Genomic DNA, 20,545 nt, shown 5'->3' with positions numbered 1-20,545 from the left:
GTCTCAGTCCTTTGCATGGTTCCAAATGTCATTGAATAACATGTTTTTTTGCATTTCGGAAATTGCTTACCCTTGTGCTAATTGCACTTGCACAGGTTCAACGTTTCTGCAATATTGGTCTATGATACTCTTTCAATGTATTAGGTCAAAGTTGCCCTGGAGCAAAAATGCACTCAAGTATATGTGTTTGCCCATGGACACGTTTTGGCCTGGTGGAAATATCGTGCACTTGCACCGTGCAACGTTTCAGTAATGAGGCCTCTGGAATCCAGTGTCATGTTAGTGCCTTTTAGCTGATTTGTTTATTGTCTCAAAGCTACGTTGCTAATAATGATGCAAAAATCAGTGAGAAAGCCAAGAGGTCGTCTTCGGACTGGCCTATAGGGCAATAGGTCCGAAACCAAAAGAGTCAAAGGGGGACACTTTTTGGCCCATGTGGGGCAGTTTGATCAATGTTTTCACCGCACTAGTAGTTTTGACCGATGTTACTGAATAAATATTCTTTAAAATGTACAATTTGTATGTCATTTATCATAAACCACCCTCTTGGGCACTACTCAAACAGTCTGCCACAAAAGGAATTAATTGCCATTTGCAATGGTGGGCCACTTTTTAATTGGTGCCCGAGACAATTTTATGTCCCAGTCCGACCCTGAAAGAGATCTGCCTCTTTAGTATTAGTGTATTGATGCGTAATGGTTTGTTGTTACCTGGGCACGTCAACATGCCCTCTTGTCAATTTGCATTGCAAGATGTGTAAAACCAAAATCTGGTAACTGCACTGCAAACAAGATAAGAGACCAACAGACACGGAGATGAGTATAAACAACAAAAGTGTATTTGCTTCAAGCGGACTGAGGTTCTACCCAACAACAGCTGTGCAGAAGTGAGCAATTTACAGAAAGAAAATGACATCCTTTTATGCACTCCATTTTACATGAGTTCTGCTGCGAGCGTGATGTGATAGATGACATAGACTGTTTACAGCTCCATGCTACCTATATGGTTTTGTGTGAAAACATACATTTCTGTAAGGGATTCCGTGCTCTGTACGTTCTAACTTTCTGACCTTAAAGACAACAGACTGTTCATACTGAAACAAAACCATTCCTACCAACATTATCTTTTGTTTTTATGTCCGAGGGTTACTTGTTTAGCGGCATGTTTTTACATTTTGTTTAGGGTAACCCTTTCCTGGTACAAACAGAACAGAACAGAACATATCCTGTGTCATAAACTATTCTCATTATGAGTATGTATATATGTGAGACCCACAGCTTCACACGAAAACATTTGATAGCGCTTGTGCAAGCCAAGGCTGTATTAAGAATGAGCTCATTTCTTTGCAACACCAAACTCAGCACTCTTGTGTGGCAATTCGCTGCAGCTTCAAATGGGAACATTTTGCAACATGAAGTGAGTCCCTGAGAAAAAAAGGGAGCTTAAGGCTAACCTGAATAAATGCATTTTCACAAACCCTCCTTTTGCCTAAGCTAAACCATTTTGTTATACATCATCAAATGCGTGTGTATCAATATTCATACATTTCTGAATTTCCATATCCTGCATAGTTAGTGCATTTGTCACATTCCCCAGGGACCAGCGTTCAGGCTGAAGGTGTTTCAAAGTTCTTGAACAGCAGTGACATAGCATAGATCCTAAAGTAGGTAAGCATTGTATGCAGAAACAACAGCAGATTATGGCAACAGTGATCAGAGCAAGGACAGAAAAGTATTTTCCAACCCCATGTGGTAAACAAATTCCAAGCCCAAGTCCCAGCTACCTTCAATAACATGAATTTCAGACCCCAATGTGTGTAAACTCGTTATAGCCTGAAACACAGCAGGAGAGGAATCTGCTATGTAAATGCAGCAAGATGACCCAACCATTTTACAAACCCGTCCTCTTTCAGCCAACATTGTGTCTAGTGTCATCCTATTTTGAAGTGCAACCAACCTAATAGCTCTCTGTTCTTATGTCATAATGAATAGTATATTGTCTTAATATTCATTCTTTCGGACACTCCGGCCAACTCTCTGATGTCTCAGGAGTTTATTGCCAGACTCCACAAGGGAACAAACAAAAGTAAATTGATTCCCCAATGTGCAAGGGCCTTGTTTCATTCACCAATACTATATTATTCATACATTTGTCATATATAGCCATGTACCTAGAACCTTCCTTACTTAGACAAATTGGTACTGTGCTATCGTAGTACCGTGGCAGGATTATTGTTAATTGTGTATGCTGGAGGGGTTGCTTCCCTAATCACTATTGGTGACATTCAAAATTATATCATTGATTGGTATGGCCTAGAATTCCTGTCTGAGTGTTTGGTAGAGGCAGTGTTGGTAGTGCTCCTGTTAGCAAAGACAGAGCATGCCAAAGGTAGTTGCACCTGCTAATCAAACATATTTATATTTGTCCCATCAAAATTACCTGTGCTACTGTCATTCCATCTACCAATACACATGGCCCTAAAGGATGCATAGCAAGCAGTGGTCAATGGGAGAGGATATATGTACTAAGCCGAATGCAGAGAAAATGGTGGAGCACCTTATCTACTGTTTTTGCTATTATTTGGGCCATCACGCCACAGTTTCATTGAGCCTGCCATGTGACCTTGTTTTGGATATCCTGGAGTTTGAGGAACTGATATTGTGCACAGTGATTTTTACGTGTACTGTCTTTGTGCTCTGTCCCTTTAACAACCTCACTGCTGGAAGGATACGGCCACCAGGTAGTGACTGCCATAAGCAGTGCCGCAAGCCCTTGCAGTGAGAAGCCCAAATGCGGAGAAAAGGGCAGAGCACCTTATCTACTGTTTTTGCTGTTTGTGCTGGCCGTGAGGCCTGAGTCCCATTTACTACAGCTGTCGTGGGCTCCGCTGATTAATAGCATGGCACAGCGCTGCAGCTCCGGAATATCTGTTATCTGAGCTAAACAGATACAGCGGAGAGGTGTTCGCTTTGGGCGGCATTTGGAGTTGGAGGTAGGATAGTTGGATTGCAGCACCGACAAGCCTCCAGGATACAAGGACATAAGCCTCAAGTAAGACGGAGCAGTTGTGGGGAGTGCTGTTAATGTGAGCAGGATACTGTGGGGGTCACCCTTTGATCCTGCTCACCTGATCAGCACATTGTGCACTATGGACGGAAGGCTACTGCTACTTGTTGATTCACTTGGTTCACTGGGTTCTGCCTAACTCTGGGCTACGGGGCTATTTAATCAGCAAAGAGGGCTGAGAGGTGCAGGCACTGTATAAAAGTGACAGTGCCAGCAACAAAACATGTGAATACAGATAGCCTTAAATTAATCTAAACTAATATGCACAGAGGTCACTTTGGGTTGTGGTAGCCTTCCTTTAACCCCTGGAGATTGTAAGGGGGAAGATCTGCAGAGTAACTGGAAGAGTGGCAGTCTTCTTCCATCATCTAGAGATCTTAGAGCCTAACGCTCCCTTGCTTGTGTCATCCGTTCAGTCAAGAAGGGTTTGGTTCTGAAAATAACTCTGGGACTCTCTTCTACAGTACCTAGCGACATAGCGACAAAAAAGGGCTGCAATTAGTCCCTCAAAAATGAAGCTGCATAGCACAGCAGTTCTGGAAATCTCTAGAGCACGGGAATGGGACGGCTCTTATCTGGAGCCAATGGTGCATTCAACGGTACTTGGGACACCATCTGTGTGTGAGGCAAGGCCTATTCAAAACACCTTGCCTGTGATAATAGTAGCCCAAGTTCATGGCACCTTCATCCAGGACGATAAAGGAAAAGGAGATATAGGCAGCCATTCCGAACTTGTAAATCAATGGAAACGTGGCCTCGAATATACGGTCACCATGAAAAATATCCAAAGAAAAATCAAGGAGCATTTTAGGAAAAAGAGACACAAGAGTCTGAAGGACACAGAAGAAGCAGCAGTGTTAAGCTGGGGACACCAAACATTGGCAATGGAGGATGATGGACCTCAGCCACCAAGGGCAAGTCAAGATCAATTATCATACTGATATTGTATGTAAATATGTGCTCTGTAAAGCGCTTTGGATTAAGGCGCTATATAAATAACACATCATTATCATTATCAAGACACCCAGCCATCTGCCCAAGATGCAATGGAAAGTGGGACAGACAAGCCAGTGGCCCAGAGAGGGAGTCTGAGAGCCAGAAGGGAATCAGAGGAGGAAAGATCTCTGTTTGGGAGGGGGGAGGATAACAGCAAAGACTATCAGACAGATGACACTACTTTGAAGGCTCTACATTTTGTTCTGAACTCTTTTGGGTCGATTTTTGAGATGCTGAAAGGTGAAGTTCAGTCTGAAGCCGGAATTCTTCTAGAGCTAACAAATGAAGTGGCCACACTCATTGCTAGTGGGCCTCAAGAATGTAATCACCTCCTCTATTGCCCCAGCAGTAAATGACATTAGAATTGAAGTGGCCAAACAGGGCCTCAACATTTCATCTATACAGAGGCTTTCGCTAGGATACAGAATTGAATAAGAAACATCAAGAAGCTAGTTTTGTGAGTTACTACGATTCCTGCAAACACACTCTCCCTTCCAGGAGAAAGGTGCCATAGAAACATCAGAGAGATCAAGAACCTTCGACGACACCCCACTTCGGAATCCATTCTAGAAGAATTCAGGAGGTTGGTCCATGTGGTGGAAGTTCAAGAAGAAGCACCCAGTGGGATTGTGACCACAAACAAGGAAGATCTGGCTTGTATTCTGGAAAATGGGGTCATTGAAGAACAAGCATGGATCACAGCGACTGAGCAAAACCATAGGAGAGAAGAGAAAAATGAAATAGAAATAATGTGTGGAGAAGGGTCAGAAATATGTCTTACAACATTCAAAAAAGAACACAGGAAAAAAGGCAAGAAATCTAAAAAAATTAGTAAAAAACGCTGGAATACAAACTTTTGTGAGTAATATCACATTACCAACCTCACACGAGAAAACAGAAAACGAGAAGGCTGAAACAATTGGAACCCGACCCAGATGGTAATAAAATATTCGGGAATCGGCAAAACCAGGAAAGAGAGAAACAAACCCACCAGAAACCAGCTCAAGATCAGTTAGAGATTGTGTGTGTGAGAATTGGGTTGCAGACAGAACTGTAAGACAAATCTTGTCGCGGAACCAATAGCATTATTGGCAATTCAAAGTCAAGACAGGGGAAAGTCACCGCCCCCACCACCAGAACAGTATGGGAAAGGCCACTCACTTGAATATAGCTGATCACACAGGGAAAAATTTGAAGTTGGCGCCAATATTCTTGAAAAAACAATTAACAAAGTTAAGTATTCTGCCTAAGCATGCAGATACTGTCCCACAAGGTTCAAAAATAAAACTAACCCCAATCTTTCAAGCAGCCAGCAAGATTGTCAAGAATCCATCAACGACTATTCAGTCAATTACTCTCCCTGTAACATCCTCAAAATTGGAAGAAGGCAAGCACCAGGCTATGCAGGGTAGCTGGAATGGTATAGGAAAATCAAAGGTGCTGCCACAAGTTCAGGATTCGGTCCCACATCTCCAAGAGAATCCCCATTTGAAACTGGATAACAAAGAGGAAGACACTACAGGTTTTGAAGCACCAAGACTTTTGTTAAAATCTATATGAAAGAATAACCAATATACCTCCCTTAGCAGACTTGCTATTCTATCTTTGTTTAAGAAAGTTAGAAGTCTCTTTTTATTTGCTTCCGTGGATTTAGAATATGTGAAATTCCCAGATCGCAAAAACTCAGTTCAGAAAAGGCCCTTCAAGCAATCCTAAAGGCTGCCAGTGCATTGTAGCTACAAGGACTAAAAGTGGCTAAGGAACCTTTTGGGCTTAACCCAGTTGTATCTAGGCAACATCAGGAGCTTGAAGGTAATAGCCAAGGAAGAGGTCCCTCTGGGCCGGGGAATGAGGGACATTTGAAAGTGGGAGAAAGCTCAATTGAAGTAAAAGTGCTTGCTGCTTTGCCTGAAATCCTATCCCAAGTCTTGACGAATATAGGGTTGGGCTTGTAGCGACTTTAGACAAAGAGACTTTCATGTGGCTAGCTGGAACATACAGAGCTCCAGTACCTTTAGATCGAAAGAAGTAAAAGACTACCTATTGGGAAAGATGGACATCCTGGTATTCCATGAGAATTGTTTGATATACCCAATAGAGATCAAGGGTTTCACCATACCGTGTCTGCCAGCCAGCCAAAAAGAATTAGGCAGACCGGCTGGAGGACTTTTATTAGCATTTAAAAACAGCTCAGTAAAGGCAGTTACTCCGATATTCAAAAATGAAGTGGGCATTATGGCCTATAAAATCCATCTTAATTTAGATATTAGTAACCCAATAGTAGTATTAATAGACATCTACTGGAACCCTGCATCTTCCTTACTTTTTTTTTTAAATAAAGCATTTTATTGTTTTGAAACAACAAAGAGAAAAACAAATTCAACATAAGGAACATCTTGTACATTCACTTATCAAAGAATAAACAAAAGAAAAAGAATCATTAGACTTGTCGTCCACCGCCAGAGTGTCACTCCTCTGACATTTGTGTATACTGTACGTGTTCGTATTTCCCGTGGCGGAGAGTTTCAAGTCGCACCTTCTTCCCACTTTTCCCATATCTTCAAAGCATTGTTGGGGCAGCCCCTTGCAGTGTAGATCCTGCGCTCTATCATGGCACATGTGTCCATATCTGTCATCCACTGGTCCAGGGTCGGAGGGTCTGGGGCTCCCCATTTCTGCGCTATATTACGTTTGATCAACCCCATTGCTGTGTGTAGAAGCAGTTTCTCCCATTTATTAATGTCTATTTCAATGGGTACTCCCAGGAGTAGGGCCCCCGGGTTCAGTGGTATGGTGCGTCCAAGGACCTTGGTGAGTTCATTACAGCATGCTGTCCAGAATGATTGTATCCGGGGCATGTCCATAGGATATGTATGAAAGTACCCACTTCCTCGTTACATCTGAGACTCGAATTTCTCACATTTATTAATGTCTATTTTAATGGCTACCCCCGGAGTAGGGCCCCCGGGTTCAGTGGTATGGTGCGTCCCAGGACCTTGGTGAGTTCATTACAGCATGCGGTCCAGAAGGATTGTATCTGGGGCATGTCCATAGGATATGTATGAAAGTACCCACTTCCTCGTTACATCTGAGGCTCGACTCTGAGACTCGAGTTACATCTGGGATCCGTTTCCAGCCGTACAGGCGTGTTCTGGGATAGTATACTCGGTGGAGTATTTTCAGCTGTACCAGGCGAAGCCTGGACGAAATGGCGATCTCCCGGGGGTGCATGAGCACCTGTATCTAGTCCTCTGGGTCTATTTCTCCCACGTCTACCTCCCAATTCGCTTTCAGATTGTTCAATTCGGGAGTTGCAAAGGACGATATTGCGTTGTATAGGATGGAGGTGCATTTGGTAGGGATGTATGCGGGCAGCATGTTACATTCTATAGGAGTGTATTCCGTACAATACAGTAGTGTCTGTAGGTATGTGGGTCCGCAGAGCATTAAACAAGCGCGTGTGATGATATCGCTCTGTGCTTGGGATTTGGAATTGCAGACGTAGCGTGTCAAATGTGGCCAGTTTCCCACTTGCAAGAATGTCCCCCACCTTAAGGATTCCCGCCCTTACCCATTTGGGCAATGGCTCAAATTTCTTTATTTCGATCAGGTTGTTATTATGCCATAGGGGTTGCGCGGCTGTAACCTTATTCTTCCACCCTACAAAGTTGTGCGCCTGTTTCCAAACCGCCATGATGTGTGTTGTGGTCGTGTGTGGAGGGGTCATCAGGGGGATTGATATAGGAGGTTAAGTGGGTCTACATTGTGGATGGTGGCCATCTCGGCCCGTATGTGGGGTAGGTCTCAGTCCCCGTGGAGTCGGTCATTGACCACTGCAAGTTGTGAAGCCCAGTAGTTGGTTTGAAGGCGTAGCACCCCAATCCCTCCCTCCCATATCGACCCTTGAAGCGTGGTTAGTGCTATGCGTGGTTGGTTTCCGCCCCATACGAGTTCTCTAAGGAGGGTCTCTACCTGGTCGAATTCTGCATTCGGGATTTTGAGCAGGGCGTTTTGCAGGATGTAAAGAAATCTTGGGAGGGCTATCATCTTGATGAGCGCGGCCCTGCCCATAAGTGTCAGGGGGAGGAGTTTCCAATGCTGAACATCATTAAGAAACCGGTCCTTAACCGGGCGGAGGTTGTGTTTTATGTACTCCATCAAATCCACAGATATCCGGATTCCCAGGTATGTGAAGCATTGTTGTTCCACTCGATACGGGCAGTCCCGCGGGATGGCCCAAGTTCCACCTTTACCCGGGAAGAGGACGGATTTCCCCCGGTTGATTCGTAGTACACTAAACTTGCCAAAACGGCCAAGCATCTGCGTCACTTTGGGGCAGGATCGCATTGGGTCCCCCAGGTATATCAGGAGATCATCTGTGTATAGGGATGTCCGGTCTTCGTATCCCTCTGGCCATTTGAACCCTGTCTAGTCTGCATTCTGGCAAAGCCACAGGGCGAGCGGTTCTATGGCAAGGGCGAAGAGAAGGGGAGACAGTGGGCAACCCTGTCGGGTGCCCCTACCAAGGGGGAAGGATCGGGATGACCACCCATTCATCCGCACCTCTCCCTGGATGTTGGTGTACAACAATCACACCCACCCCATAAAGATCTCCCCAAAGCCCATGCGTCATATGACTTCCCAAAGGCTGTCCCACCGTATCGAATCGAACGCCTTCTCGAAGTCAATAGCTAGCAAGGCCAGCAGTCCATTTATGATAGGGGCTCGCTCTAGTGCCAGATGGAGACGTTGCAAGTTCATTCGAGTTGACTTGTGTGGACATTGGTCCGGGTGGACCAGGGTAGACGCAACCAGTTGTAATCTATTAGCTAGGAGTTTGGGAAGAACTTTTGCTTCGCTATTTATCAGCGATATGGGTCTGTTGGAGGCACATTGTTCGGGAGGTTTATCTGATTTAGGGATGACTACTATGGTTGCCTTGCAGAGGTCTGTAGGTCCCGGTGTTTTCCCTGATTGTAGTTGTGCAATGGCTTCTACAATCTCGGCTTCCGATAGCGCAGTGTCCAATTGTTCCCTCTGTTGCAGTGAGAGAGTTGGCAATGCAATGTTATCTAAGAGGGATGTGTCGAGCGGGAGAGTTGGACCCTGGTATAGGTTTGCATAGAACTCGGCAAAAGCTTCCGCTATTTCAGCGTCCGATTGGCACCTTCTGGCCTGCGGGGTGATTATTTCTCGGACATGTCGTTGTCCCTCATCCCTTTTCTCAAGCCAGGCCAGCATTTTGCATGCCTTGTCTCTGAGTTCGTACACTCTTGCTCTAGAATGCCAGTGGGCCTGTTTAGCGTTATCCATTAACCTATTTTGGAGGCGCTCCTGGGCGCACCGAAGGGACCTGTGGGTTTCGGGAGTGGGATTGAGTATGTGTGTGTTCTCACATACACTCACTTCCCCTTCGGCTTCTACTATCTTTTGAAGCCGCTCTTTCCTTTTGTTTGTCGTCCAAGAAATCACCTCTCCCCTTAGTACCATTTTGTAGGCCTCCCACACTGTCACGGGGCTATCTACTGTGCCCTCATTGGTTTCAAAGTATTCATTGGACGCCTCGCTTAGGCGATCAATCAATTCAGGAAACCCCAGGTAATAATTATTCAATCTCCATGTTCTAGGGGGGAGGGCACCCTGCATACTTAGTTCCATTGTGAGTGGTGAGTGATCCGAGATGCCCCGAGGAAGTAAGTCTGCGGATATTACCCTGTATAGATCGGTGTTCGGGAGGAGGAAGTAGTCTAACCTGGACATGGAGCCATGGGCTCCCGAGTGAAACAAGTATTGTCTGGTTCCGGGGTGTAGTGCCCGCAACACATCCCGAAGGCCTAGAGCCGATGTGAAGTTAGCCAATTTTGTGGGGGCATCCGGATTTCTGTTCCTAAAATGGGTGTGGTCTGTGGTGTTACACATTACATCATTGAAGTTCCCCCCCCCCCCAGGATGTACGTGTCAGGTCGGTGTTTCCCAATAAGAGCAGTAAGGTCATGTAGGAGTTCCTGTCCCAGCCCGGGTGGGGAGTAGATTGAGGCTATGGCCAGTTTTTCAACCCAGAGCGTTCCCAGGATGAGCACGTACCGACCCCTGGGGTCCTGTTCTACAGTCTTCAGACTGAACGGGATGCGTTTGTGTATCAGGATGAAAGTGCCCCTAGACTCCATAGTGTACCCTGCGTGGAATGCGGTTCGATAGATAGTTCTCTGGAAGAAGGCACATTTTGAACCCGTTAGGTGTGTCTCTGTTATTAGAGCTATGTCGGGGGAGTATCTATTCAGGAATTGCATAATGAGGCGTGTTTTGATCCCAGATCCCATCCCATTTACATTCCATGTGAGCAGCTTAAGAGATCTGGAGTGTGGTGCGGGATTTGCTTGGATTTGTGTAGATGTCATTTACAGCGCGTGTTAAGAATTCCCAGGATGGTATGGCCCTGAAGATGGGGGGGGGGGCGGTGTTCTTTCATTGTGTGTCGTGGGAGTGAGATTTCTGTGCGGAGTGATACTGATTGGGCCTTGTGAAGAGCAGTGGACAAGTTGTTTTGTGAATCTGCGATAGTCCTGGAACAACATAAAACTCTGTAAACTTTTCTTTCCCTCCCCCTTCCTATACTCCACCCCAACTTGAAGTACCTGTCACCCCAACGTCGCTGATACCCAAAACCTAGGGTGTCAGCTCGAAATTCAAACCTTTGATTGAAGCCTGGGAGTGGGGCCCCTACCGGGGGTGGGCCTGGAAGCCCTTCCCGATGTCCCTTCTCCTGCGCCAGCTATTTGAGTCATTCCTGGTGGACTACTTCAGTTGGTAGGATCGGGTGTCTAAGACCAGTGCATCAACCTATTCCGATAGGACATATTCCTTTCTTTCTTGGCGGAGGTTAGTGGTCTGTTCAGCGTCAATTTTGCTCTGCTGCTTGTTCCGGGGCGTCTTGTGCCGTGGGCTCCTGATCTCTCCTCGGGAGGGCCGTCTTGATCCGGTTCATGGTCTCCTTGTCTGTCTCTTTGGTCTCACGGTCCAATCTCCCTCGATATGGGCCTCAGCCCATTTCCATGCCTCCTGTGGGTCAGAGAAGTGCACCATGGTTCCTTTGTGATAAATCTTGAGTTGTGCCAGGAAGAGCTGGCCATACTTTATATTCATATGTGCTAGTTGTTTCTTAAGCGGTTCAAACGATTGTCGTGCCCGCTGCACTTCCCGGGTGTAATCAGGGAATATTGCAATTCTTGAGCCGTTATATGTGATTGTCCCTCGTGAGCGCGACATCTGCAAGAGAGCGTCTCTGTCGCGGTAAATAAGCAATCGGGCGATTATCGTTCGAGGCGGTGCATCTGAAGTCTTTTTGCCCGAGTGCATCCTGTGGGCTCTTTCCACCGAGAAGAATTTTGAGAAAGAATGGGGTTCGTAAGTGTCCATCAGCCATTGTTCCAGGAATAGTTCCATACATTGTCCCTCTTCTCCCTCTGGCAGTCCGAGGATATGCACATTGTTGCGGCAAGACCTTCCTTCTCCCTCGTCCACCCTCGATTCTAGTGTTTTGAGGCGGTTTCAGGCCTGGGATAACTGACTGTTGATCCCCATGATGTTGTCCTCTGCCTCGGAGATACGATGTTCCGCTTCCCCCGTTCTAGAAGTCACCTTCTGTAGGTCGGGGCGCAAAAAGGAGACATCTGCCGCTATACTATCCATTTTGATCTCCATTGTGGAGCGGGAGCTGGCAATGGCCGCCATCACATCTCGCAATGAAAGGGGATCTTCTCCCATAGGGGAGGTTGGTCGTGTTGCTTGTTCAGCTGGGGCTGGGGCGGTAGCAACCGCAAATTGGTCCATACTACTCTGAGTGGAGGTCTTCTTTTGTCTGTCCTTGCCCATCTTTCTGAAGGTTATGAGGCTTGTGTTTTATGGTTGGGCCGGTATGGGGTGTTCGTAGGCCAATTCCGGCGTGCCTGTAGTATCGAATCTGCCGGATCTGGACCAGACACCAGTCAGGATCAGTAGTACTTTCCCTCCCCGGGGGGGGTGCACCTTTGCTGCTGTGGAGCGGTGTCTTGGTATTGGTACTCCGTGGATTTCTTCAAGGAGACGGGGTATGTTGGTCACCCGCTTATGTCAGGCCGTTGGGGCGGTTGTGTCACCCTTAAGGTATTCCCAGCTAGAGGGGGAGGGGCCGTGTCCCTTATGTCCTCAGTGGAAACATTCAACAGGGCCCAACGATAGGAGCCTGTTATCTTTCTTTTTCAGTTAAAGTGTATGAGACCCCTCTGCACTCCCCTTCGAGAGGAAATAAAAGGGGGGGGTTGTTAAGACCCTCTCTCGAGCTCCGGTGACTCTGCTTCCACGTCTCCCCCCAGGCACCCCAGACACTGACACAGGGCCCAGCCCAGGGGACCGTTTGGGGGGGGGGACTTACTTGGTGTGCGCTGCACTTCCCTTCGACCTGCCGGTACCAGATCTTCTCCTCATGCAGGCCCTGCGGGCCGGGTCACTGGTGGGCAGGCGATGCGCTGTTATCACAGGAGGTTTGTAGGAGCTGCGGCTCAGATGAGGCACACGTATCTGCTCCGGGCGGGCGATCGGATCTGTTTCCTTCTGCCTCCGCCCCCCACACGACTCACTGTGTTGCAGGCGGGAGTCTGCTTCAGGGACGTCTTCAGCGTCCCGGCGGGACTCGGCTGGGTGGGTGGGGATTGGTTCGGCAGTGGTCACCTCTCGTTTTTGCTGTCGTGCTTCAGGGGAGGCTGTTTGGGGCGGTCTCCAGTGCCTCCTCTGGTCTCCGCCATCCAGACCGCCGTGGCGATTCAGATGAGCCGGGAAAGCACTGCCTTCAGGTTGTGGCAGCCATTTTGGGCATCCAGCCCCCGGGCCTCCCGCCCTCGGCGTTTCGTTTAAATTCTCAGTTGTCTGGCCTACTGGAAAGCCTGTCTTTGGACGGGCAGGACCCTTCGTCTTAATACTTCACCCACGTAGTTTAAGTGGGTCGTAGTCCACTGGAATCAGGATATTATTACAGGATTTCTCTGGCGCCTGCCGGAGTTCGGCGGGCTCACGTCCACATCGTTCGCGCGCAGGCCACCGCCTCTTCCTTACTTGAAGCATTCTTGGCCATCCTAGAAACATTATTGACAACAGTAACATCTGAAATGGGAAGGGCCAACATAATGGTGGTGATGGACTTGAATTCAGAATGTGTTCTGAGAGCAAATGGAAAAGAGAACTCCGTATCTAGGCAATTATCAAAAGGAGGCCAAAAATGGCTGGCTTTTATCAGCGCTTGGGACTTAAAAATGTCAAACGGGAGCTCGGAGGGGAATGGGGGGCCTATCATGACATGGAGGTGAGGTAACTCATCGTCCATCTTGGACTATATTTTTGTTAGTGCGGGTCTCTTCTCCCAAGAGTCTAAATTGGGGGTTAAACAGGTGGTAGAAGAGATCATTCTCGGCTGAGTTGTCATTTTTAGATCTATCAGCAGCTGCCCAGGTGCTGCACAAGCAGGAGTTAATAGGAGACAAGGGAAGAATTAGATTAGCAAAATATGGGCATGGAGGGCTGAGGTTAAATAGAGAATTAAAAGGAATATCATGCTCTACTATAGCGGAACAGTGTCAGCCAGACAATTATGTCAACTTCATATGGTCAACTGTACCTCCCAAAGTGCCTTCTATGGGAACTAGGCAAAAACACTTACACAGGTTTGATAAAAAAACGAGAGCAAAAAAAACAAGTAGTGAGAAGAGTTCTTCGTAGATTAGATTTGAAGCAAGATGAGTATATAAAAGAAGCAAAAGGCATAAGAAATAATTATAAGTATTGGTCCAAAAACCACAGGATGGCCCATCTGCAAAATGATGGGGAGCTAATGCTAAAGCTTTTAGCAGAGACGAACTAGAGAAGTTTCTGGTCGGTCATGGGCCAACTCGATTCACAATCAAACAGCTCCTTTTGTAACCTAGTACCGGAATACAAATGGGTAGAATACCTCTCCTGTATCTTTAAAAATCCCAGAGAGAATATGATATTCTTGCCACCAAACAGTGACTGGATATTGTCCATGGACCAGGATGAGATTGCAGATATAGTTCATAATTCCTCGTCATCCAAGGCTGCTGGCCCCAGTGGCCTAACATACCAGGTCCTTAAAAATGAACCAGAGTTTTGGGCAAGGTTCCTGAAGCAACTCTTTGAGGAGATCCTGAGGGCAAAACAATTTCCTTCTTCTTGGAAATCAGCTTTGGTGATTCCATTTTTTAAGGCAGGTGATAGGATGGATTCTGTAAACTACCGTCCTATCACCCTCCTGGATATAGAGAGTAAGATCTTTATGAAGCTGTTAGTCAAAGAGCTTACATCTTGGGTCGACCAGGTTGGACTGCTGTCCCGTTTTCAAACAGGGTTTAGGCGGGGGTTGTCCACCACGCTAAACTGACTGATCCTGAACCTGGTGAGTAAATCGTCTGTGTGGAATGGAGGATTCACTATATGGCTCTTGGATCGATCTATCTAAAGCCTTCAATCAGATTGACAGATCCAAGCTGTGGGCGAAGCTTAGGAAAAAGGGCATTCCGGACACATTGTTGGCTATGCTGATAGAGTTACATAGAGGCACTATAGTAAGGGTGAGGCTGGATGACAGGGGACATCTATCTGAAACAGTGGAAGTAGAGAGAGGTGTAAGTCAGGGGTGTCTTGGAGCGCCACTGTTATTTAACCTGTTTCTATCTGACTTGGGGGATGAGTTAGAACCATCCTCATTAGCCAGCCTGCATCTGAATGATAAAAAGATCTTTTGGCTGTCCTATGCGGACGATATTGTCCTACCAGACAGCACGGCCATAGGCCTGCAAAGACTGTTGACAAAACTGGGGGAGTATGACACCTCCAATGGTTTGGAGATAAACCCTGTAAAATCAAAGACTTTAGTCTTTAAACAGCCTAGGAAAAAAATCAGATTTGAAAAATGGTCCTTGAACAGTCAAATCGTTCCACGAGTAGAAGAACTGATATACTTGGGATATAAGACTTATGCAAGCCAGGTAGCGACCAATATGGAGCTTGATATTTTAGACAAAGCCCAGACTCTGATACCGCATATGAAAAAGATCATGAGTAGGCACTGTACATTCTCGGTTTATAGTGAAAAAGTCGAATCCAATAATGTCGAAAGTCAAAAAGTCGAAAACAAAAAGTCGAAAACAAAAATGTCGAATTTTTTTTTTGGGTTGCTTTTTTTTCGAAATGGGGGGGTCCCCCCCCCCCCAACCCCCTTTTTTAAAATTTTTTTTGTTTTACCCCTTTTTTTTTACCCCCGGAGCCCAAAAAAAATATACAAATAAAAAAAATAAAAATTCGACATTTTTGTTTTCGACTTTTTGGATTCGACATTTTTGTAATTCGACATTATTGATTCGACATTATGACTGGACACCTACATTTTCCATTGTGCCCATGGTAAAATACTGCAAAGCCAAAATAGTGCCGGTCAGACTATTTGGCCAGGAGGCCAAATCAGAGCTTTGGTCCAAAATAGAAGGCAGAATATGGAAAGAATCTTTAGGCCTGCCACGGTGCACTCCATGGTGGAACCTGCGGTTCAGACTTGGCCTTAAATCATTGAAGTGCATAGCAGAGTGGAAATTAGTCTCACTCTACAGAGAGATCATAAGTCCAAGGCCGGGTTCTTTATTTGATGATATAAAAGTGCATCTAATCACATCGAAATCTCGCACTTTGGCAGGGCTAGAAGCAAGAGTAAAAACCATTTTAGCAAAGACAATACTAGATACAGAAATCCTGATAAACAATCCTTTGAAGGTAAAATGTGACTTAGAACGTTTGGATTGCATCGAAACTATGGCCAAGGTGCATTGTTCGATCCCATACAATGCATTTCTGACAGCTGATAAAAATCTAGGCCATCTCCCCTTTTATTTGGAAAAATACCCAGACCAGAAGATAAGGAGTAATTTCCTAAGGATAAAGGCTAAACCTTCTACCTTTTGGTGCGATCTTGAATATACGTAAGCAGGGGGATATAGCAACTAAACTGTGTAATATCTGTGCTATTCCAATGAACCAGTCACTTTGTCACTTATTAATGGAGTGTGAAGGGACCTGGCCGCTGAGGTTAGTCAAGCTAGGAAGATTTGTCCATAGGGAGGAAGGTATTTTTTCAGAGCATCTTTGGGACAGAATGATCTCAGGCCATGAAATACTGCTAACAGCAGCAGTGGTAGAAATACTTAAGGCGTTGAATTTCCTCAACTAATTTTGCAGGGATGTAGTTAGTTGTGGGTTTTGTTCCAGTATTCGTATAAAAAGAATGGGACATCTTTTGAAGCCGAGGGATCTGGGTACCAGCTCGAATAGAGGGTACAGCACAAGGCCAACAAGAGGGTAGGCACTAGAAGGTTTTGGAAAACACAGGATTGGATTGAGTGGAAGTTGATATAATCTCCCTTTTTAGTGTTCATGAATCTAATTTATTATTTATACTGAAAGTTTTTATTTGGAAAGGTGTTTTTTTAAGTATGGTAGTTGTGTTTGCGAAAGGTTTTGTAAAGGTTTACATTTTCTTTTTCTTTTTAAACCATATACAATGATGTACTATGCTAACCCTTTCTCACCATGTTGTGGAAGTTGGGAACATACCCAACAATTGGTTTTGTTCAGTATTGCATGAGTATCATTCATTATTCTCATGAATGTGTTAATGAGAAATTCCTCTCTGTGTTCAAGATCAAGGGGATGAAGTGTGTATGTAGAAAGGAGACATAGTAGTGGAGCTTACCGTAGGCAATAGAGAGCTAAGGGGGTGTGAGATCTCCAGAAACCACAAAACAGGCATTAACATAAGTACGATACATTCCACAATAGCTAAAATCACACATTTATCTTTAGTTGACCACAATGCTTTAGATCTGGTAATTCCAGTGGCAAAACTTTCCATGTCATCGCTTCTGCATACCCCAAACAGAGGCATAGTCTTTCGGTGTCCGTTAAGAAGCCTCAATGATATAAGCTTTATAAGTTCATCCGTGGTGGCACCTGACCACGTAGCCTATCTTGCTTGGAGTCTTCTTTTCCCTGCCCCATCTACCTCCAGGCATCTTTGCGGGGAATGCAGGGAATAGCTTTGGTTTCTTGTGGGTGCAGTACTTAAAAAATACCACACTTTCATACTTTCAAAAAATCCTTCCCTAGCTAGTTCTGTGGTCGAAGATTGTATTTGGACACCCCGAGCATAGAGTGATCCTCAAACAATGTGTCAGTGGTTGGCAAAAGTGAAAACTCTGGCTGCTTAAAATTTGGGTTAGTGTATTCTCCGTCACTGACAGCTACGTGCTGATGAACATACTTGTGTTCCAAATCAGCTACCCCCTCCTTTATCCATCTGTCATTGGGAATAGTCAAATGTACGTGTTTCAGATGGGTCGCATGTATCCAGTGCTTATTCCCGTCTACACGCACAGCAGTATGGGTGGCCAATATGACCTGGAGTGGCCCCTTCCAGAGCAGTTTACACTTGATTTCCACTGGGAGTCTTTCACTAGAACGTAGTCGCCAGGCCGAATGTTGTGGCCAGGACCCACATATCGATCAGGCAATGCTTCTCACACCTGTTGGTGAATCAAATGCAAGTTTTGAGTTCACTTGTTACAATATACTCCCAATAATGGATACTCTATCTCTGACAATTTTTTGGGCCTGGGTGCATTTCACACATTATCAGGTCTCCCGATCACAATCTCATATGGGGACAGAGCTATTTTTGCTTGGGTTGTTGACATTAAGGCTAATGGTAGAGCTTCAGGCTATTTTAGCTGGCTGTGTGCACATATTCTTGCTAGCTTGTTCTTTATAGGTACTGTTGTGTCTCTTAACTAATCCTGCCGATTGGGGATGTTTCACGGAAATTACATTTCTTTCTTGCCTATAATCCCTCACACATGTGCTTGGTGGCTGATGCTATAAAGTGTGAACCATTGTCCGACCAGATTACCCTTGGTAAACCAAAATGGGGAAAGTACTCTTTTAGAATTACTTTTGCTGTTGACTTTGCAGTGTTATCTTTCAGAGGGAAAGCTTTGACCCATTTGCTAAATGCACAAACTACCACTAGAACGTATTTAACATTCTGACATCTTTCCATCTCAATGAAATCAAAGTGTATTACTTCAAAGGGCATGGAAGGTGGACCAAAGCTGCCCTTAGGTACTGGTGTTCCTTTCTCAATGTTATGCTGTAAACAAATCATGCAATTCTTGACCAGTCTGTCCGCTAATTTGGGTATGTTGGAGTTCCTCCATAACAGGTCTAGGTGTTTACAAATGCCTTTTGCACTCATGTGGACTGGGCCATGGGCCATGGTCACTATAGCTTCTACATATATATTAGATTACATCCATCTCTGGATGGTCAACCCAACAACCTTCCTCATCTATGCGAGCTGGTCCTGATCCCACTCTTTGATTTCTTCAGCTCTGGCCTTGGTCTGAATCTCTTTTACATTACTAATGCCCTCTTCCATCACCCTACTCCCAGCGACCCATCAAGCAGGTCCTAATACATACATTCCATACAGTAAGTCTGTGGTTCTTTAGGTCTGCGAAAGCATTGCCTTTCCCAATACTGTCAGTGACTTTCTGGTGGGCTGAGCATTTAATTAATGCTAGCTGTACAGGTAATGCTACTGCTGATAAAAGCTGCACTATCAAGGGACCATGCTGAATCTTGGTGCCATGGGATGTCAGAAATCCCATTTCGGCCCATAGTTTCCCAAAATTGTGAGCTACACCAAAGGCGTAATGGCTGCACCTATAAATATTTACTTTCAACCCTTGCGATACCTGACAAGCTCGATTCAGGGTCATTATTTCTGCTGCTACGGCATAGTTGCAAGGAATCCTCCTAGTTTCTACCACTGTATCTAGTGTGGTGATGGCATAGGCAGCAGTAGAAGTGCAGTGCGGAAGTTTAAAGCAAGAGCCATCACAAAGTATTTCTCCATCGGAGGATGGCAGAGGGCTGTCAGTGAAATCGATTCTTCCTTTTGTTTCATAGAAATGCAATCATGATTGGTATCAGGAATGCTACTCTCCTCTAAGGGAGGTAACCCAGTTCATCTGGGTTTAACGTGTTATATTGTTACATTTTGATGTGAGGTGCAAACAAAATGAACTTGTATCTAGTGAGACGAGCAGATGTGAGATGCTGTAATTGCGTTCTGTTCAATAGTACATCTACTCAGTGAGACACCATGCTGGTTAAGGAGTGACCCAAAACCATGCCTTCGCTCAGTTTTACTGATAGAGTGGCAACAGCCACAGCTTTAAGACATTTTGGCAAAGCACATGCAACAGGGTCCAACACAGAGGAAAAATAACTGCACAGCCTGTTCTTTCCCCCATGTTCCTGCATTAATGAACAAATAACACACACTCATTAGTGTAATTTGGTGTGCCCAATGCTGGCATGCAACACAGAGCAGTTTTGAGCATGTCAAAAGCATCTTGACAAACTTTATCCCAAGGTAGAGGTAGAGCTACATCTTTTTTCATAAGTGCTAACAATGACTTAACAAAAAGGGAGACATTCGGATTTCATTGCCTGCAATAGCAAGTCATCCCAATAAAAGTTCTAACTTCAGTTTGTGTGTTTGGAGCCGCCATGTCAGAGATAGTCTATTCTTTCTGGTGCAAGACACCTACCCATCATTGACAGGAGGTATCCTAAATAGACAACCTTCTGTGGACAATATTGGAATTTCTTTAAAGAAGCCTTGTCACCATTGTTAGCTAAGTGTGTTAAGAAAACACAGTGCCCTCTTTGCAAGCTATCTCACAATCTTCCGCAATAAGTAGGTCATCAATGTGCTGTATCAATGTGCAAGATGAAGGTAATTCTGAAGTGTCCAGTTGTTCCTTGAGTGCCCTACTATAAATACTTGGGCTTTCGGTGTATCCTTGGGGTATTCTAATGAATGTAAATGATAACCCTCCCAGAGTAAAGTAGAATAAGCACCTAGTGTCAGCATGTATAAGTATGCTAAAAAATGCATTCTTTAAATCTACCACAATGGCCTGGTCATGAATCATATTCAAAATAGTTGTGATGTCAGGTAAAATGGAAAAATGGAAAGAAACAATTGTGTTGATAGCCTGTAAGTCAATTACAAAATGGTAAGGCAGTGCGTTGTCACCCTTTTTTGTACACAGGAAGTACGGGGCTGTTACAAGTGCTACCCTTAATTGGTTCAATGGCAGCTACATGTACAAGATCTGAAATGATTATTTTCAGTGCGGCTTCTCCGTCCACTGAAAGCTTGTATTGTGGTATGCAAAGTAATGTGACATTTTGCTTTAACTAGATGCATACTGGTTCAACATCAAGTATTCCAACGTCAACATTGCTAAGGCCCCATAAATGAGTGGGTACACTTTGCACTTCACTGAGTAGTGGGAGTGCTAACAACTGAGATGTAGAA

The sequence above is a fragment of the Ambystoma mexicanum genome, chromosome 5q, assembly GCF_040938575.1.
Source record: "Ambystoma mexicanum isolate Mex_15411 chromosome 5q, UKY_AmexF1_1, whole genome shotgun sequence".
NCBI lineage: Eukaryota > Metazoa > Chordata > Amphibia > Caudata > Ambystomatidae > Ambystoma > Ambystoma mexicanum.
This window is presented reverse-complemented; position numbering follows the sequence as displayed.